The following is a 21,837-nucleotide window of genomic DNA, read 5'->3' as shown; positions in this document are numbered from 1 at the left end:
GAAAGTTAGACACTCAGAACTGAAAAACAAAACAGAACAAATTTTTGTCCCACAAAAAATCAAAATTTCGGCTTAGATGGCTAACATTAGACACATGTCAATAAAGCAACACTTGTTAGAATCGAGTTACAGCTCAAAAGGCTCAATCGCCAACGCCCCTTATAAGTCGTAGAGATAATCAATTTCAAGTATGTGAATTTTATTAACACTATATCTCTGTTAATGTAATGAAAGCAACTCAAGTGTTGGTACATAACTGAGTTACTTATAGACTTTTATCATTCAAGTCAAGGACTTGGCATTGAAGGCTCCATTTACACGTGGTGTAATAACCAACAAGGTTTTAACTTTTAAACCAGTAATGAAGAGACTGGATTGAGTAGAAATTTGGAGAAAGGCACTATACGATGATGAAGATGACATGATAATACCTAAAGTCCAAAATTGATGTATTCGCAATACATATCGGACCATGCATATACCTTCTTTATGTATAAGTGGGGGAAAGAATCATGCAAAAATCTACTGATGGATGTGACCCCACCTGAAATAGTATCACTTGTAAATGATAGTTCAATTGAATATTTAAAACATAATTATCATTTTAATCCAACTCCAAAATCATTACTTAGAACCATAAGGTTGTATTCATACATTAAGTTGTACCTGAAAGTACATATTGAACAACAACCAAAGGTTTCGTCTCCTGGATTCAAACATATCATAAGTGTAAGAGTACGTAGTTAACAAATCACATTATGCATAAAAGTTTTATAATGCTCTTAGATAATATAAACGGTTACCTAGTGATTGTAATTATGAAACAATTTTATTATAAGGTAAAGATGAGGTATAAGATAAATATAATTATCAAAACCTTTTGATATACATACTTTATGAATCAGAGTTTATTTAACGAATTTATAACAATTTTGATTGCATAAAAGTATATAATAGACATTTGGTTCCTGTATGCATAAGGAGAGTTGAAGACTAAGATGACTACATAGAAACTATGAGGACTACGTGATGAGGTAGGCCGTAAATTCACTTTGACCACACCATGGCATGGATAATGCAACAATTAACAACTAATGCAGATATACACAAGGATAGTTTTCTTATTTATATGTTTATACTCAGTAAGAGTGAAATTTTACTATAATAAGGGAAAATTAAGCTGCAAATGCCTACGTACATTACAACTGCAAAAAATATAAAAAAGATTAACACACTCTAAAAGTTATATCCTGCATTAGGGAGTGGAGGTTCTCTTACACCACTATACTATTTATTCATAGGGGGTAAAATCGCAACACGCACGATGTTCTCACAACCCGGAGTAAAGTTATATGAATTTCATTATCTATTCTACGTTGTAATGAGGCGTAGGTGAGTGAGCTAGAGGGCTGTGGCAAATCCGTTCGCACAAAAAGACAACTTCATTTACATTATTTCGGACAGTTTTGTTCCAGTTTCCATCTAAAATTACAATAGAGACAGTTAAATATTATTGTAATATTAAATAAATTGCAATGGCTAAAAAGTAAATATAAAGGCTGATGAGATGATTGGCGTGGGCAAATGTATTAATTGAGTTGTCTCAATCAAGATAATCCCTTTAGACCATTATGTCCCTATTTGCCATCTTAAATTACAAAATAAATATTTAGATATCAAACTAATAATTGTTATATTTTAGGGGCAAAAACGTCTTAAAATTTTTGGAAAAAAATGAGTAAAACAAACGAATTGTATCACAGACACGTGGCGTAGCCCACGTGCTCAAAACTAGTTTATATTTATGACAGATGTTTCATTTCTTCCAGGCGGACTAGAACTATAGAGTAGGCAAGGAGAATTGCTGATTCAACTAGTATATTTTCTATTTTATTATATCATAGTTTGAATAACAAAAATATTTCAACTATGTACCTCTGTACCCAATGCTTGTCTGCTGCAATCAACGGGCATTGGATGAATATTTTTTGCTACATCCTGATGGATGAACATATTCAACATAATAAAAAATTAATTTACATCATATTATATCCACAATATTCGATCTTTCACAATTTACTAGTAGCAAAGATTCAAATTCAATCTTTGTACCTCGGTGACTGGTGATTGCATGTTGTGATTAATGTTCTCTCTACTAGGATTTATGTATACTTCCTATATGAAGAAGAGATATTTCATCAAACCATAGTTCCAACATGAAACTAGTTAAGAGTCAAGATACAAATCATACCAGTGAAAACTTAAAAGTGAGATATAAGCATGAAAAATTGTGTGTGTGTGTGTGTTTGTGTGTGTGTGTGTGTGTGTGTGTGTGTGTGTGTGTGTGTGTGTGTACAAATGTGCATAATGGAATTGTGGTGGTAAACCCTGCTTAACTATTAATGGGGTATAAACCGTGAATTGGGGCGAAAGAGGGGGAGGTTGTGCAAGTTATGACGAACATGAGACATAGATGAATCGTTGAGATTCCAATTAATTTAGTTGAGTTAATTCTACTCATTTGATTTATATTCTAACCCTGCTTTACCTCTTTGCTTCTGCTTCGCCACCATTGCACCACCTTAACAAGCACACATACATGTTTTTTTTTTCATGTTAAGATCACATATTAATTTCTAATTATAATGTGTCCCATGATTCTTTATATCTTAATACTCAAACTACAATTTAATGACATTTTTCTTCTTCATAAATGATGCAATAATAAATATTCCTCCAATGTTTGTTGATTGCAACATGCAAACTACACCAGCTACTAAGGTACAAACATTTATATGTTTTTATTTGTTGTTCCTTTTGAGGTAAATGCATTAATATAATGGGGTGATAGTGCACATAATTCTAAATATAATATGTATTGTTTGATTCTTTATATATATCTTGCTACTCAAAATACAATTTAACTCTTTCCGATCTTCATCCATCAGGATGTTACAATAAATATTCCTTCAATGCCCCTTGATTGCACCATCGCAAGCAACCAACGATTACTAACGTACATAATTTAAATGTTTTTGTTGATCATTTTTTTTCCACATGTAATGTAGACTTTATCAGCTTACTTTTCCCTTACTGAGCACACTCGTGTATATGCCTTTGGGGAGAACCTACAAAATATTATGAGAAAATATTAACTACCCATACATGATGCAAACGATTTAATTATAAAGATTGAATAATAATAACATTTTTTTTTTCAATGTCTTATTTACTTTTGTTAAGTAATTATTTAAGATTTTAAATTTATTTATTCACCTTAATGTTGTTACTCATACTCCACACAATGTCTGCGTCCTCGCTGTTTTCAAACTCAACACCACCTGCATGAGAGCTAACCTTCATGTATGAAGGACTAATACCCCACAACCCAAGAGCACACAAGGAGAATAATTATACAATTTATGTCACTCCTCTCAAAAGAACAAGCATGCATGACTAAATTGTACATATGGATTGCAACATGAGCCTCCTCCATTGTAGTTCTCATCATTGTGCTTTCTTTCTTCATTGCTAGATCAATGAGCAAGAAGAAAGCAGCCCAAACAATTCTACTATATAGGTATTTCACATGCACTTCTTCCGGGTCTTACTATTTTTTTATTTAAATTGAAATATTTGGGACTGATTTTAATATATTATAATTCTCAGGTGTTCACTTAATTAAGAGAGAAACTGGCTAGTTGAAGAAAAGTAGGAATGATATATAAGATTTTCGGAGGCCACATTTATTATGTATATATTGTCTCTTTTCTATGTATGTGCGGGCATTTGGGGAGAACCTGCAAAATATTATGATGGCCGCAAACAATTTAATTTAAAAGATTAAATAATTATAATTTTTTGTTCTTCAACATTTTATAAAGTTCAAGCATTTTTTGTATATAGAGAGAATAAAGACTTATTTGGGGGTGAATAAGAAGTTGCATGTAGGGGTGTGTATGGGTATTCGATTACCCGAAACCAAATGGAACCGTTTATAGCGGTTCTAGGTCCTAAAATATTAGACCCATTAAAAGTGGCCGGGTCTTCAAGAACTGAACCGATAAAGAACCAAACCCATTAGAACAAAATAGTAAAAAACTGGTGGGTATACCCGAACCAAAACTGGAACCGATTATTATAATTTTGATATATAAAGTATATTATTATATTACACTAAATAAATGCAAACCCAAACATTATAATATATAGTTTTTTTTTAGGTGTAAAAGGTTACTAAATATAAAGGGGTAGGATAATAGTGAATGTATGCTATTAAATGCATGTTTTGTAACATGCAGTACATCGAATATGTGTATTATAAATATTAATAATAATGTCAATGACTATACGAATGTATATTATGAATTAATTAATACACTATATATATATATATATATATATATTAGTAAAATACATCATAATTAACCTAACCTTTTAAATTAGACCTGCCTTTCTTCTACCACCAAATACCCCTAATTAAATATTTAAAAAAATTATTCAATGTCTTCAAAAAGGACTATTTTGTCATTTAAATTTTTATTTCTATTTATACCCTTCAATTACAACACACAAACAAAGGAGTTTTATGTCAATTCAGGGCGAAAACCAAATCCACGCCTATATTGAAATGTACGCGGGGTTGCCTTACCATTAATACCCACTTAAATACCATTAATGCCCACTTAAAAACAGTCCAAAAAACTGAGTTATTTCAACTTCCCCTCCTTTCTTCATGAACTCATTCAAAGTATCTCTGTAATGTGATGTAAGAATGGGATGCCTGGATGTGGAAATTGCGCACGAACCTTGCTGGTAACAAGACTTTGGTGCTACCTGTTTCTGCTTTTAACGTTACTAATGGAGGATCGCATGCAGGGAACAAGCTTGCGATGCAGGTAATGACTTTGTCAATCCAAATCTTTTTCATATTGAAGAAATTTCATTATTCTTGTGAGTTTCTAAGTTCTGACTTTGACTTGGTCTTCAATTTCAGGAGTTCATGATCCTTCCAGTGGGAGCCTCCTCTTTCAAAGAGGCAATGAAGATGGGGTTGGAAGTATATCACAATTTGAAGGTACTCATTCTACATTTAATTTCTTTGTACTCATTCTACATTTAATTCTTTTTTGTGTCGCCATTTTTTTCATAACTCAAAAATTGGTACTAAAGTAAATTATTCGCATAATTCAGTGAACTCATGAGGGGTAGTATCATATGAATATCACACTTTTTGGATATCCATAAAATGCCCATATGACCAATATGTCACAAAAGTAAAAATAATCAATGTATGAATCTTTGCTCTTATCTTTCTTTTACCTAAGTTTGTCTTATAATATTTTTTCTTTCAGATTTATGCCTAAGTGTATGTAAAGATGTTTTCTTGGTTTTAATGATTATATTACAATTTATCCACAGAGTGTCATAAAAAAGAAGTGTGGTCAGGATGCAACCAATGTTGGTGATGAAGGTGGATTTGCTCCCAATATCTAGGTTAAATGCAGCTATACTTGACGTTGTGGTCTTCATTTTTCTGGAAATGCAACAATCTTTTCTTTTATTTGTGTTGTTAACTCTTCTTTCTTTCATGCTTTACATGATCACAGGAGAACAAGGAAGGTCTTGAGCTGTTAAAAACAGCTATTGCCAAAGCTGGCTACACCAAGGAGGTGGGTCTTTCTGTTCCTCTTCTCTATCGTGTTGATCTCCATCAATATCCTTTAGGTTGAATGAGGGGACACTGATATCTAATTCGTTTTACTATAGGTGGTTATTGGAATGGATGTTGCTGCTTCTGAATTTTACTCTACAGATAAAACCTATGATCTTAACTTTAAAGAAGAGGTACTCATCTATTATGTTTTTGGGTCTTTCAAGTTTTAGCACATGACTATGTCCATATGGTTTAATAATTTAAATTGGTGTAGAGCAATGATGGATCACAAAAGATCTCAGGAGATGCCCTAAAAGATCTATACAAATCTTTTGCCAGCGAGTACCCAATTGTATCCATAGGAGACCCATTCGACCAAGACGACTGGGAACATTATTCCAAATTGACCAGTGAGGTTGGAGAAAAAGTACAGATTGTGGGTGATGATCTCTTGGTCACCAACCCAAAGGTTAGTTTAAAGAACACATTTTTTAGATTTTGTTTGTTCTGAAGGAAAAAAACATCATATATGCTGTGACCAGAGTACAAAGCACTTTAGAAATATTTAGAAAAATTATTTGCAGTTGTACCTGAAATATAGTGCACGCTCTATAGGCAGAAACAAATGCAATTCTCGAACCAATCTGAGGCCCTTGCCAACATACCATCACATTTCTCGAGCTTCAGCATTCTTAAACAAAATTACAGCAGGAAAGGCCTTACGGTTCATGATCTTGTGGTTTTATCAGGTATGTGCTTTATATTATGTGAAGTTCATACTGACAATATCAAATTTTACTGTTGGCAAGGGTGGTGGTCAGTGCACTAATGCGGTTTCACCAATTGCATTTGCATGTACAGTTCACATACCATCGGTGTTGGGCATTGCAAATTTTTCAGCACAGACTCTACAATTTCATTGGAAAAGGAGATTCAGATCCTTCCTTAAACTCAACTTACGCAGCTTTCTTGAAAACAAAATGCCGAAGTCTCTCAGACAACACAACCACAGTACCAATGGAACCTCAGACTCTTTGTCTTTTGATAATAATTATTATTCAAACTTGAAGCAACACAAGGGTATGTTTCAATCAGATGCTTCACTTTTAACTGAAGAAGGACCAACCGGTATTGTTGATGAGATGCTTGAGAGGGGGAGGTGTCCCAACACTTATATCCCTTTTGAAGATGTCCTTTAGAACACTAACACATCCAAAGTATTTGATTTTTAGCACTGATGTACAAGGGATGGAAGAAGAGCTGGTGCCTTGCCTATAACTCCATTGAGCTGGAAGTAAGCTTTAAAGCCAGTTTAGTTCAAGTGTTGTGAATCAGGTCAGGCCGTCATGTTTCAGAGGTAAAAATTCCCACCTTCTTCCATAGCTTATCCCTTAATAGGGCTTCTAATAATATTAGTTTTGAAACGGGGGGTTGTCGAGTTGTTCATAATTGGAAAGAAGTTATATATTTTTGGTGTGAAATCACGCACTAGGCCAAGACGGGAGAAAATATTATTTTGCCAACTAGCTGGGAAATTCGTATAAAAAATGAACCCACGGTCTAAATGGATGTGGAAGCTATGGTGTTTAATTAGTTGTTTAAGTATGTGATTGGCAGCAACTTCCAATCTTTTTAGTGGCTTCCAAGAATTTTAGAGTGCTTTGGATACTTAAAGTTCAAAGCATTTTATAGCTATTTTTCCACCAAATTGTTTCTGGCTGGTTTACTTTAAATTATGCACTTGCATTTGGGGGTTAGTTATTAGGCTATTAGTGAGAGAGAAGTCAAATAACGATGGGGTTAATAACGTTTGGGCTTTAAAACCAGTAATTAAATCCCCTAAAAAAATATAAACATACTGGTCTTATTTTAAATTTTTCGATTTCATTTCATTAATAAAACCCCGAACTTCCATATAAGACTCTTTCTCTTATTTCACCTCACTTCCTTTTCACCTTCTAGAACCCACAGAGAACACCAAACACTCTCACTCTTACTCTCCCCAAATAAGATAATAAAGGAAAAAAGGAATTTCTAGAAGTTGTGTCTTTGTTCTTTTGTATTTCCTTTTGAAATGCAATATGTGTTGTTTGCATCCGTAGAATTGATGTTTTGTTCTTTTTTTCTTTTATTTTTTGGTCCTTTAGCTGTAGAAGAGAGGCTTTGAGAGTTGGTCTCTTTGTTTTGTTTGTTAACCATGATGTTTGGTTTAATATTTGTAAAGAATAGCTTGCAAAATGGCTTAACAGATAACATTTGAATAGTCAAGTCATAACTCATAATTTGTAATTTTGTACTTGATATAAATAATTATAGTTGCACATGAATTTACTTCAACAATGCCTGATATTACCGATTAGCACGTTAAGATTTAAATATGATGATGATGAATGTATGCATGAAGTAACAACAAGAGAGCGATGAATAAGCATATACAGGATAAGTAAGACGTTCTAACACGTTTACATGTAACAAATGGATTCTATTAATTGAAAAGAAGTTACATTCAAGTTTCACATTCATCAACTGAAGTGGTGGCCCAGCATATATCCTGAATGTATTTGACTTGGGCTTAAATAATTAAAGTTACAAAGTCTGAAAAGAAATTAAGTGCTGGGATTTTTTAAATTGATATTTGATTGCTACAATTTTGAGCGGAGGAGATGGAGTTGTTTAGTTTAGCTGTCTGCTTACCAACTATTTTGATTTTGGATGCAGGTACATAATCAAACAATAGGAAAAGTAAGTAATGGGCGCTCTCATCCCCGGACAGTAAGTGATGAAAAAGTAAGAGAGATGAAAGATCGGTGATCAGGGGCCAAAGGCGTGATTTGAATTTTCGCCTCAGCAAAGCAATTCTCACTTAGTAAAAGAGTTAAGATTGTGGATAAAAGAGATAGAACGAGCAGTTGGTGAAGCATCCAAGGATTTAGATTTGTCAAGAAGGTATGCTAATGCTTAGTCTAATTGAAAAGATGTTTTCAATTGTAAGTAAGTAACCTGAAAATGATTCTTTGCTTTTGTTTCAGTGTGCCCTCAACCTGCGACATATAATACCTGAAATGATACTGGTATCACTGATCGGCCACACATACAATCTTCCAATTGTTGAGCGTGTACACGATTGAACGCTTGGTGTTCTGTAACAATTGGGTTATGAACCTGAAATGCCAAATTCCAAGGTGGCAACTTTGTTTTCAGCCCCATGGCCTAATGGTTATAGATTTGTCAAACACCTAATTTTGTACATTGGTTCAACAAAACTACAGAAGAGTGTGTCTACATGGTCAGTAGGTTCAATGTGTATTAACATGGCCTGATTTGGGTGGTGGTTGCCTGGTTGAAATTGTACCTTAAAACAAGAATGTAAGTGGAAGTCCAAACCTGCCGTTTCTTGATTGAAACTCCATTATTTGCAGGAAGTGGTAGATTTTCTTGTGGATGTTTGGAAGCGAGGATGGAATGTATGATTAAACCATTGAATCTGCGTGCAACAGAATTCGAACCCACGAAAATTTGAAAGTTCCGGGAGTGACCATTGTGCTCTTTAACTTCAAACGCTTGGAGAGAGAGTCGGAGGGTTTTATATCAACCGACGTGAGGAGATATTACATTCACCTCTTCTTTTTTCTTTTGATGGCTTTTAGATAGTTGAACTGCATTAGGGCTATAATTCTTATAATGAAGTGGGCGGCTTTGTAATTGAACACCAATATGAACTTTTTTCTCTCTTTCCGTCAATTATTTTTTTGTAGTTCACCATCATCAGTCCTCACTTATCATTCCTACCTATGGAAACCCTCAAATATTGAGGCGTTTAAACATTACAAATAATACATTGTGTTTTTATTGAGTTGGCAAGTGCATTCTTTAGAGAAGTTCAACTTTAGACTACAATTAATCCTTTCAGTTCGGCTCATAAAATTCAAAACCAAATCGGAGGGTTTCACTTCAGCGTGTAAAAGAAAAAGTGGAAACCGAGAATTCATGTGGCTTCCCGCTTATGCAGATTGGGGTAAGTTGGCTTAACACTTAATAGGCATGGTATACAATGTACTATGTCTATTTTTGCACTTTAGGTACTATACTATTTTCTATGCCAGTTTCCTAAAATGTACTATCAGTTTTGTTTCAGCTGACGACCCATGACTCAAATTCCGTTTAACAAAAGCTAAGGTGGCCTACACGTGTCAATTTTGATCTTATCTCAGAACAAACTTAAGATATAATCTGAACCGTAGAACGAAAAATCATATTATGATCTAATGGCCATACTTTAATTATAGCTCCCTCTTCTTCCTAATCAAGCCCCTCCACCACCCCACCACCAATCTGCCCTCCCACTATTAAATAATACTAGCAAGATGCACGTGCTATGCACGCGATGTCAAACAAAACTTAAGAAAGAGTGTAAACATAATTTGCGTAAGCACACTTACAATTGACATTATGCCTGAGCAGACACATTGGCAGCCATTTAAACTGGCAGTCGTTTAAAATTTGAATTGAATGGAACTCCATGCCTATTTGATTTCCAGACATACGTAAGCAATAAACTTCTAAGTATAGCTCCAAATCACATGTACTTTGAGCCTCTCATCCTAGCAAGGGCACGTTGCAAACGACAAAGATAAAAGGTTAGTGCATCAAAAGCATCTATGTAACGTTATGCATTGAAACCAATATCTAAACCTTAGGTAAATAGGTAATATGCAACCGTAGGTATTGAATTGGAAGAATGGGACATACCCTCCAAAAGTTGAGTCATTTGGTTTGTTAATCAATCATCCAAAATGGAGTTACAATGGCATAATATTTAATATGGAGTTACTCACAGTCTCTTTTTTGCTCGACTGCATACTCGACAATAAATTGAAAGCCTTTTGAGCACGCACGCTCGTTGAGCGTGAACTGGTGAGGTGGTTTTGAGTAATTGCTTCTATTTGACTGAGGACATTGTCTCTGGTATTTCGCAACATTTGTTGACATGATGACATGTGCTGGAGAACGTAGACATAACCAAAAATTTGAATATTTAAAAAAAATCTTCCTTGTGTATCTCAAATACATGGCAACAAATTAAAGAAAATGGCGATATACATGGTAAGAGAAAAAATGACAAAGATATGCTGGCCAGAAGAGAAGGGAAGAAGCCGCATGAACTATACCGCTTCAAGCTGGCAAATGCTCCCATGAAGTAATATGGCACTTGGAGTTGTGTTCTGCAGTAGAAGCACAAATTTATATATTTGATCACCACGATCCAATATGTTAACTATTTTACTGTCAAAGCAATGGCACCAATCCCAAATAGAAAAAGCACTAAGAGCCTTGCAACTGATATACAAATTGTAGTTTTTATTCTAAGTTTACAATCATTTAGCCATTCAGCAAGCATGCCTGTAAGAATTAGGATCATTGAAGGTATGATGCACCACTCAAAATTTCTAGACTACATGTGAAGAAGGATAGAGGAGCATCATATCTGAAAAATAGATCCTTTAGTGGTAACAGAGATGCTATAGTTGGGGGTTGAAGGATATGTTTTATAGTCCAAACACATTTTATGCTTGATTCAAACCTTCTGGAAGAGCCCACCAATGTTTTACACTATACCTTTTGTACATGTTAAAAAGACGGTGAGTGCCTATTGGTGTGAAATAACAAAATGAAAGAAATAGAGAAGAATAGGGTCCTTAAAAAGCCCTTATTCCACAAAACATGGATACCACACACGCATTGGTACACCTTAAAATGAGCCGTTAGAGCCACCTTCCTTTTCTCCTCTGTTGACAAACCAAAAAACTTCCTTGCTACTAATTCAATGCGTTTCTGTAAATCAGAATGTACACCGTGGTTGATCACTTGAAAAAATCCCCAGTCCTTGCATGCATTCCCTATCTCACTAACCAATGAGCCGATGAGTTGTTGATCATTGGACAACTTTGAGCTATTCAGTGGTGATAGGTCTATTACTGGAATCCCTCCTGCCTCAGTAACATTAAGTTGTGGTCTGTACACCAATAGACACTCTCTATCTTTTTACATGTACAGAAGATATAGTGTTAAACATTGGTGGGCTCTTTCAGAAGGTTTGAATAAAGCGTAAAACGTGTTTGGACTATACAACATCTCTGTTACCACTAAATGATCTATTTTTGGGATATGATGCTCCTCTATCCTTCTTCACATGTAGTCTAGAAATTTTGAGTGGTGCATCGTACCTTCAGTGATCCTAATTCTTGCAAGCATGCTTGCTTAATGGCCAAATGATTGTAAACTTGGAATAAAAACAACAATCCGTATATCAGTTACAAGGCTTTTAGTGCTTCTTATATTTGGGATTGGTGCCATTGCTTTGGCAAGTAAAATAGTTAACATAATGGATCGTGGTGATAAGATATACAAATTTGTGCTTCTACTGTAGAACGCTACTCCATGTGCCATATTACTTGGTGGGAGCATTTGCCATCTTGAAGTGGTATGCAGTTCTTTAGGCTTCTTCCCTTCTCTTCTGACCAACATATCTTTGTCATTTTTTCTCTTACCATGTATATCGCTATTTTCTTTAATTTGCTGCCATGTATTTGAGATACACAAGGAAGATTTTGTTTAAATATTCAAATTTTTGGTTATCTCTATGTTCTCCAACACATGTCATCATGTCAACATATCGATATTGCAAAATACTAGAGCAAACGTCCTCCGTCAAATACTCAAATAGAAGCAATAACTCAAAACCACCTTACCAGTTCACGCTCAACGAGCGTGCCCAAAAGGCTAGTATTAACTAATAAATGTGTACATGATAATTGTCGTGCGTGGGCAAAAATCGTTAGATGATATTTCAACCCATATGTTTTGATTAATATTGAGGGATCGACATAAGGGTCGATATCTCTCTATAATTAAGTTGAATGTTGCAAGTATGAGCGGGAAGAAAGTGGAGAATAAGAGGATGGACACATGTCAGCACCTGATTGGAGGATAGCTAAATTGAAGGACTATATAAAGACCAGAACAGGAGAGAGAACATCATTATCTTCTTCCCATCAAAAACTTGTAAATGAGAGAGAGAGAGTTGTAGCCACCATTAATGAAATAAAACTATTTCCTTTAAGCTTTCATCTCAAACTTCAATCCATTGCAAATCTATAACAGATCTCCTTGATCACTATATTGGCGCCCTCTATGCTTCAGAAGCTTGAGAGTTCAAGAGTGCGATCTTTCTCCTTTTGTTGTACGACTTACCAATCAGGTTTGAGTGATTCATTTTGAGGATTTGCATATAGTTCAAAGCGTCAACATGCCTCCAAAGAAGATTACAAGTAATAAGAATGTGGTAAATGAAGAGCACAACTCACAAACAAGAGTAACAAGGCGATCTGGAAGCAGAAAAGAGGAAGAACATGACGAACGAGTAGAAGATATTCAAGAAGAATAAGAGATTTCTTTGCAAGGATTGATAAGATGATTACAAGAAGTAGAGAAACAAAACAAACTACTCGCAAGAGAAAATGAAGAGATGAGAAAGATGCTGCAAGAAAGAAACAACAAAATATAGGAAGAATCTAGCTCCATGTCTCCAAATGTACAGAAGAGTGTACAAAAAGCTACGTCTATAAAGGAAACACAGGGAGTGGCAATACCGCAACAAATAACAAAGGTAATGATCGAAGAGATGATGCATGCTAAAGCAGTTTGGTGAACAACTACATGAGAAAGCCTTGGCATCGTTAAGAAAGCTGGCTGATGATGTCGGTAGGAATCCTCTAAGTAAAAAGATAGAGAGGATGCCTCTTCCTCCAAAGTTTATATTAAGAATCTAAAATGCAATCAATATGATGGTACATCGGATCCAATGGATCACTTGTTCGGATATCGACATCAATATTCAGTTTATCAAGGCACTAAGTATCTTGATTCTTTGTTGTGTAAGTCTTTCTCTTCTAGTCTAAAGGGGAAAGCTTTGAAGTGGTTTTGTTCTTTGCAAGTGGGCACAATTTCATGTTTCAGAGAAATAGAGAAAAGATTGCTGACAAACTATGGGCATCAAAGGATAAAGCCAAAGCAGGAATCGATCTTGTTTCAATTAAGGCAAGGGAGGAAGGAATCACTAAAGGATTTATTGGCCCGTTTTAAAGCTGAAACACAATCGGTAGAAAATATGGACGAGTCCGAGATGATGGCAATGATGGTGTTTCAAAGGGGTCTAATACCAACATCAGATATGCATAAATACTTGTTGCAAAAAGAGGTAAAAACTCTGCAAGAGTTATATGATAAGGCAGAAAAAGACATCCATGTGGAGGAAGGAATTTTGGTTGCAATAGTACAAACTGTACTGCAAGTATCATAATCGACTCAAAAAGACACAGAGATTCGAGACCGAGGTGATAGTCGAGAATATGCAAAATAAGACAAGAAAAGGCCAGTGAGGCATATGCAAGAACAAAGGTCCAACCTCAAGCAAAAAGGAAGATATGAGATATCATTAAAAGAAGAATTAGATCCCGAGAACTATGTCACCATCAATACAATGGCATAAGACATACTGAGAATAGTGAGGAAGGAGCCTTACTTCCGATACCCAATATACACTCCAAAAAAGTTGGAAGACAAGTCATACTGCCAGTACCATAAGATAAAAACCATGAAACGAACAAATGTTTGCAGTTGCTGAGGGAGATTGATAGGTTGATGAAAGAAGGAAAGCTTAGAGAATTCAGAGCCGATGCTAAGCCTGAAGTCACTGCAACAATAAAGGAAAGGCCACTAGGGGTTATAAATATGATTTACGAAGGTATAATACCTCATAAGAAGATTGTAAGGGATAAAATAAGGAGAATATCGAGCATCAAAGAAGTCCTCGAGGTCGATGTTGAACTAATACCATTAAACCCTATGCTGGTATTGGCAAGCATACCTGGGGCAATCATGTTCGTGCCTGACAATCTATCCAAGTTAATGTTACCCCATGAAAATGCTTTATTGATCATCTTGAGAATATCAGGGTACGATGTGCAGAAAATTTTAGTGGATTGTGGAAGCTCAGTAAACATTTTGTTTTGGAAAGCTTTTACCGGTATCGGTCTAGATGAAACTCATCTAAAAGCACTCTAGTTCAACTTGTATGGTTTTAATGGAAGCTCCACAAAACCAGCGGGAGAAATTAAACTTACAAGTGAGAGCTGGACCACAAATGGTGATGACCAAGTTCATGGTCATTAAACATCATTCTAATTATAATGTAATACTAGGCAGAAAGTGGATTCACGATATGCGTGCAGTTCCAAGTACTTTGATCAATCTAAAGCATAGGAGTGTAATTTTGTCACCTTGAAGGGGATGATGAAAGAAAAAAAATGCAAGATACTGGGGGCGTCGGTGAAAGCTCCAAATAGCAATTAAGAGAAACTTTAGCTGCTGATACCGATATGAAGAATATGTAAGAGCAGTTAAAGTTCACGCAAGAGTTAAAGAAAGATGAAGAAATGTTTGTGAGCTAGACAATAGAAGAAGTGGAAAAAATTAACATCGACAAAGGGGAGGAAGTATATCACACATTCATTGGTATCGAGATGGATGTGCACATAAGAGAAGAGCTGATTGTTTTCCTACAAGAGAATAAATATGTGTTTGCTTGGTCGATGTCGGATCTCATAGGTATTGATTCTGACATATGTTCACGCAAGTTAAATATGGAAGAAAATGTGAATCATATTCATCAAAAACATCGAAGGATAAGACCGATGTATGAGGAAGCAGTTCAAGATGAAATTAAGAAGATGCAAGATAATGGGATTATCAAGGAAGTGGAGCATTCAGAATGGGTTGCTAACATTGTGGTGGTACCAAAAAAGAATGAGAAAGTACGAGTCTATGTGGATTTTACCGATGTCAATAAAAAATGCCCCAAGGACCATTATCCAATGGCAAGGACTGATGAGTTGGTGGATCAAACAGCTGGTTTCGATTTGCTAAGCTTTTGTGATGGATATTCGGGGTATTTCCAAATCCTAATGGCCATCATAAATCAACTAAAAATAGTGTTCGTAATGAATGGAGGTATATACTGTTTTCTTTGGATGCCTTTTGGGTTGAAAAATGTGGGAGCAACTTATCAAATGTTGGTCGAAAAGATGTTTAAAAAGCTGATAAAAAGGATCGTCGAATTTTACATCGATGATATGGTTGTAAAGTCCAAAAAACATATAACCATATAAAGGATCTCGATACCATTTTTAGAATATTGAAAGAGTTTAAAATGAAACTAAATCCAGAGAAATGTACGTACATTTGGAGTAAGTTCTAGAAAATTCTTGTGGTATATAGTTACCAAAAGTCGTATCGATGCTAATCCAAATCAGATATGGACACTTCAGCAAATGCTATCACCAACAACAAGGAAGCAGATACAATGGTTAACTAGATGAATCACAGCAACAGGTTCATCTCAAGAACATCAGATTGATGTAAGCCACTTTTTAAGTTGCTTAAAAAGAATATCAAATTATGTTAGACTGAAACATGTGAGGAAGCATTTGTTGAGCTGAAAAAATATTTACAAGAGATGCTGACATTAACTAAACTAGATTAAGGTGAGAGTTTACTCCTATATGTGGCAGTATTGGATTTTGCTATAAGCTCGGTGTTGGTAAAGGTGGAAAATGGAGTTGAAATACCAGTATATTTTCAAAGCAAAACGATGCTTGATGTTGAAACGCGATATTCGACACTTGAAAAATATGTTTTAGCTTCTCTATTCTAAACTTAAAGGTTGAAACCATATTTTCAGTCCCATTCAGTGGCCGTTATGACAAATCTCCCATTAAAGTAGACACTAGCAAAAACTACGGGGTCACGAAGGATGGTGAAATGGTCTGTGTTAATTAATGAATTCGGTATCACATATCAAAACCGAGTCTCGGAGAAAAGTCAAGTGCTAGCAGATTTTATGGAAGATTTTCCATGTGAGGAGGCAAATTGGGCAATGGAAGAAGAAGAATTTTCAAAATTACAAGAGCCTGACGATATCATTGATGAAGATGATCTATGGGATGGACCAAGTAGGTGACAACTTTTTGTCGATGGATCACCAGGAAATAAGGGTTGCGGTATCGGAGTAGTATTGGTAACTCCAGATAATCAAAGACTCTAAACAACATTCACTTTGGTTTTCCATGCTTCGAACAATGAAACAGAATATGAGGCACTCATAGCAAGGCTGGAAATAGCTAAATCTCTCAAGGTGAAAGAGTTATTCGTTTTTAGTGATTCCAAGCTTGTGGTCAGTCAAATCAATGAAGGGTATGCTGCAAAATATGACAACATGATGGATTATTTAAGTTTCATAAGGTTAAAGCTCAAAGACTTTAATAAGATAAAGCTTCAGCATCTCAACATAGGACAAAACTGATATGTTGATGCTCTGGCATATGTGGCAGCAATGTTAGAAAATATCGAAGGGCGATTATTGCACACCAGGGTTCAGCAAAAGCCAAACATCAAAATCGAGGAAGCAGAAGTTATGAAGATTGATACGTTGGGGGCGTCATATGGATGGAAGCATTCATATCGTTTCTATCCAGCACACAATTACCTAAGGATAAAAATGAAGCAATAAGAGTTAAGTCGGGAGCACAAAGATATGTCCTACTCGATAATGACCTCTATCAAAAAAATCTAGGAGGTCTACATCTGAAGTGTGTGTCTTCCCAAGACGCACAACTAATCATTGCAGAACACTCCATGAAGGAGAATATGGAAATCATTTAGTTGGAAGGTCATTGGCAAACTAAATAGCAAGGCAAGGATATTTTTGGCCTCAAATGCGAAGAGATTGTCTTCGATATGCTAAAAGATGCGTTCAATGTCAAATACATGGGAAAGTTATATATGTTCCAGCAAAAGAATTGTATTGCGTATCGAATCCGTGGCCATTCGCACTATGGGGAATGGATATTATTGTTAGTTCTCTAGTCCCTGGAAGAGGCAAAAGAAGGTTTATGCTAGTAGTAACAGATTACTTCACCAAATAGGTGGAAGCTATAACACTACAGCATGTTAAAGAGCAAGATGTGATAAATTTTCTTTTCGAGAGAGTTATCTGCCGATATGGTTTACCACATGCAATAATATCATATAATGGCCCATAATTTGAAGGAGGGAAAGTGAAAGCTTTCCTGGAATAATCATACATAATAAAGCATTTTACATCTGCACCATATTATGCTCAAGAAAATGGGCAGGTAGAAGCAACAAACAAAACAATCATGGATAATATTAAAAAGAAGATGGAAGATAAGTCTATGGGTCGATGAGCTGAATAGTGTTCTATATGCTTATAGAACGACGCCACGAACTGCTACTGGAGAATCTCCTTTCACTTTAGCATATGGTATGGAAGCAGTGACACCAGCAGAAATGGTTGTAGCTACCTCCAGAACTACTCTCATGGTGAGGGGCCAAAATGAGGAAGTCATGGTAGCTGAAATACTCAAGCAAGACTGAAGCTTGACACATATCATTAGCAACTCAGAAAAGCTTTCAACAGGATAGTACACGAAATACGATTTCATGAAGGTGATTTGGTCTTGAAGATGGTAACTCAAGCAACAAAAGAAAAGGGGGAAGAAAAGCTAGCAATAAGTTGGGAAGGTCATTATATCATTCATTAAGTAGGAATAAATGGAGCTTACTACTTGAAAACTGCTGAAGGAGAAATTTTACCAAAGCCTGTAAGTAATTTGAAATTATTTTATCAATAAAGAATATATTGAATATCATAATGTACTTTCAGATTTCTTCATTCAATAAAAAAAGATTTCAGTGTCCAATTACAATATTCGTGCCAATATCGAAATATCCCGGTATCTTTAGAATTTTCTCGATACAGATAAAAGACAAAAAATCCTGGTATTTGTAACATTGAGACTCGATACCATGTCAAAGGCAAAAAATCCTGGTATATGTAGCATCGAGACTTGATACCAGGTCAAAGGCAAAAAAACTCCAGGTATCTGTAGCGCCGAGGCTCGATACTAGGTCAAAGGCAAAAAATCTTGGTATATGTAGGACTGAGACTCGATACCAAGTCAAAGACAAAAAACTCTTGGTATCTGTAGCGCCGAGGCTCGATGCCAGGTCAAAGACACAAATCCTGGTATCTGTAGCATCGAGACTCGATACCATGTAAAAACAAATCCTGGTATTTGTAGCGCCGAGGCTCAATAGCAGGTACAAGGAAAAAGTCTTGGTATTTCAGAAAGCCGAGGATTGATACCAGGTAAAATAAATAAATAAACCTAGTATCTATAGCACCGAGGCTCGATACCAGTTACAAGGCAAAAATCCTGGTATATGTAGCGACGAGGCTCCATACTAGGTAAAAGATAAAATCCTGGTATCTGAAGTGTCGAGGCTCGATACCAGGTCCATATCCACATCCATTACGAAGAAATATCAAAGGTATGAATGTTAAGGTATGATTCATAGTGTAATTAAGCACCACTTGATACTATTTTTTTTTTTTTTTTTTTTTTTGTTGGGGTAGCATCGAAATAAAAAATTTCTCTTCAATAAAATAAAATATTTTAAGTACCAATTGATACTATTTGTTTGTTATGGTAGTATAAAATCAAAAATTTCTCTTCAATAAGATAAAATATTTTAAGTACCAATTGACACTATTTTTTGTTGGCGTAGTATCAAAATAAAAAATTTCTCTTCAATAAGATAAATTATTTAAAGTACCAATTGATACTATTTTTTTTGTTGGGGTAGTATCGAAATAAAAAAAAATCTCTTCAATAAGATAAAATATTTTAAGTACCAATTGATACTATTTGTTTGTTATGGTAGTATCGAAATAAAAAATTTCTCTTCAATAAGATAAAATATTTAAAGTACCAATTTATATTATTTTTCTGTCGGGGTAGTATCAAAATAAAAAATTTCTCTTCAATAAGATAAAATATGCTAAGTACCAATTGATACTATTTGTATGTTATGGTAGTATCGAAATCAAAAATTGTTTTTCAATAAGATACAATATGCTAAGTACCAATTGATACTATTTGTTGGTAGTATTGAAATTAAAATTTATTTTTTTCCATAGATTCAAATATTCTAAGTACCAATTGTTACTTTTTTCTATTGGGATAGTATCAGAATCAAAACTTTCTCTTCAATAAGCCAACATATTCTAAGTACTAATTGAGAATATTTGTCTAGTAGAGTAGTATCGAACTCGGCAAAATAAGTTCTAAAAGCTAAACAGCAAAAGGATGTCGGCATAAATTCATACTTCAGAAGTGAATAACAAATTGTTTAAGAATAACATGACAACTGTACCAATATTACATCTTTTCAACAAAAACTTAATCTTTAGATTGGTGTTCAAGTACTTCATCGACATTTTGAAGATCAAATTCAGCTTGGATTACATCTTGATCCACTACCATGGTCGAAGGAGCAGCCGATTAAGGGATAACGGTATTGGTAGGAGGTGCGACTTCAGTAACCTCATCATCATTGTCGTCATCCCTGGCTTAAGAACCAGCAGCGTCACCACCATCATTAAGGTTATACTTGTCGATAAGCTCTTGAGGAAGATATGGTTTAAAGCTTTTCATTACTGACAGGCAATACTCCATGTCGGCATTTGCTTGGGCCTGATCCGTATCGGCATCGGCTTTCATCTTCGCTTTCTCCATTTCATAATCATCCTCCATGTTCCTCAAAGCTGTTTCTTTTTCTTTAATTCTCTCTTCTCTCTCTTTTTTCTTGTGTGCCAATTCTTCAGTCAAAGCTGTTTAGGAGAGCTGCAATTTTTCTCTATTTAATAAGCTCTTTCTTCAAATCCTCATTCTCCCGGCGGAAGTGACCAGATAGAGCCATATCGGTCTCAAACTGGGTAACCGCAGCAACTTTCATCTGACACCAATAAACCAATTATATGAGTAGACAAATTTCACAAGGAATGATGACTAATACCAAAGAAAAAAGATACGACAACACACCTTTTCAAAATAGTCGCACATAATATTAAAGCGATCATGAGCAGAAAGTTTGCTAATGGCAGATCTATCCTTAGGGAGAATGGTATTGGTAACAATGGTGGAACCGAGACAAGGTATTGGCTTTTCAGCAAAGAAAGAGGCAGATATGGGGAGTCTGTGGGTTTTGTCAAAGAAAAATTTCGGCTCAAATAATTCCTCCGATGCAGTTTGTGGGTGAGAAGAGGAGGCTGCCATAGTTTTCGATGTTGTCATTATTGAGTTATGTGGAGCTGGGGCAGTGGTCTCACCCTCGGTTTCAGATGGCATCTTTCTTTTTCTTCGGACCAACTCGGCCTCGACATGAGTTTCTTTGTCCTGGGCTGGAGCTTTTGAAGATTCACCTCCAGTTGGCCCTTTGGTAGCCAAGAAACCTTGTAAACTAGAGTTTTTCCCAAATCTAGAAAACATATATATGTATATAATAAGGAGTGGTGATCAAATACATCTTGCAAAAGGGCATAGTTATAGAAATCAGAAACCTATTGTTTAATATTAGGGAAAAGGTCTTCCGTCATTACTAAATCATTATTTACATAATCAAAATAACATTGTGGAACATAACGAGGTAGTTCCAAAGAAAAAGAATTTTGAAATGCACGGGAAGAACAAGGTTGTAGGGAACCTTGGGCAATGGTTGGTGGTCTATGGTCTCGACCTTGGGGTTGAACCATATTAAGAACACTACTTTTAAGAACATATAAAGGTGGAAGATAATTCTTAATATCTTCCAATACAACAGGAGTTGGATTTCCATAGACATCAACTCCAGTTCTTTCAGTTACGGCTATTGCAGTACCATTCAGAAGCTCAAGAACTCTAGCTGAATTCCCACGAATCTTCGCCACAGCAGGTCGATCTACGAACTAACCACAAAACAACAGAAAATTGTAATCAGGTGAAGAACCCGATATGACATATCAAAAATAAGGATTTGATAAGTTAACATACTTGGAAGGTTGAAGACTCTGTGTGTCAGTGGTGGCGTTGCTTCGGTATCGGCAGACTCCCATTGGCCAGAATCGATGATGGGATACAGAGGCCATTGCCTATCACTATCTTGATTTTCTCTTATAATGCCTACTATTCCTTCCGTGTTTTGTTTTTTGGGACCCTTCACTT

General features: G+C 35.5%; 1 long non-coding RNA gene and 1 pseudogene across 2 annotated transcripts; one reads left to right on the top strand and one right to left on the bottom strand.

Moving 5' to 3' along the window:
- The first annotated feature begins 4,686 nt into the window (after positions 1–4,686).
- On the top strand, positions 4,687–9,074 carry LOC147525464 (enolase-like; annotated as a pseudogene). Its single transcript, XR_015198183.1, has 10 exons — positions 4,687–4,898; positions 4,997–5,077; positions 5,422–5,496; positions 5,610–5,672; positions 5,770–5,847; positions 5,931–6,125; positions 6,241–6,407; positions 6,519–7,013; positions 8,375–8,602; positions 8,686–9,074. The product of XR_015198183.1 is annotated as an enolase-like (transcript).
- A 10,856-nt stretch (positions 9,075–19,930) lies between these two features.
- On the bottom strand, positions 19,931–21,101 carry LOC147525463 (uncharacterized). Its single transcript, XR_015198177.1, has 2 exons — positions 20,680–21,101; positions 19,931–20,593 (listed from the first exon to the last, which is right to left on the bottom strand). It is a non-coding gene; the product is annotated as an uncharacterized LOC147525463 (long non-coding RNA).
- Between the last annotated feature and the right edge of the window lie 736 nt (positions 21,102–21,837).

The sequence above is a fragment of the Coptis chinensis genome, chromosome 1 (genome assembly GCF_015680905.1).
Source record: "Coptis chinensis isolate HL-2020 chromosome 1, ASM1568090v1, whole genome shotgun sequence".
In the NCBI taxonomy this organism is placed as follows: Eukaryota; Viridiplantae; Streptophyta; class Magnoliopsida; order Ranunculales; family Ranunculaceae; genus Coptis; species Coptis chinensis.
This window is presented reverse-complemented; position numbering and strand designations above follow the sequence as displayed.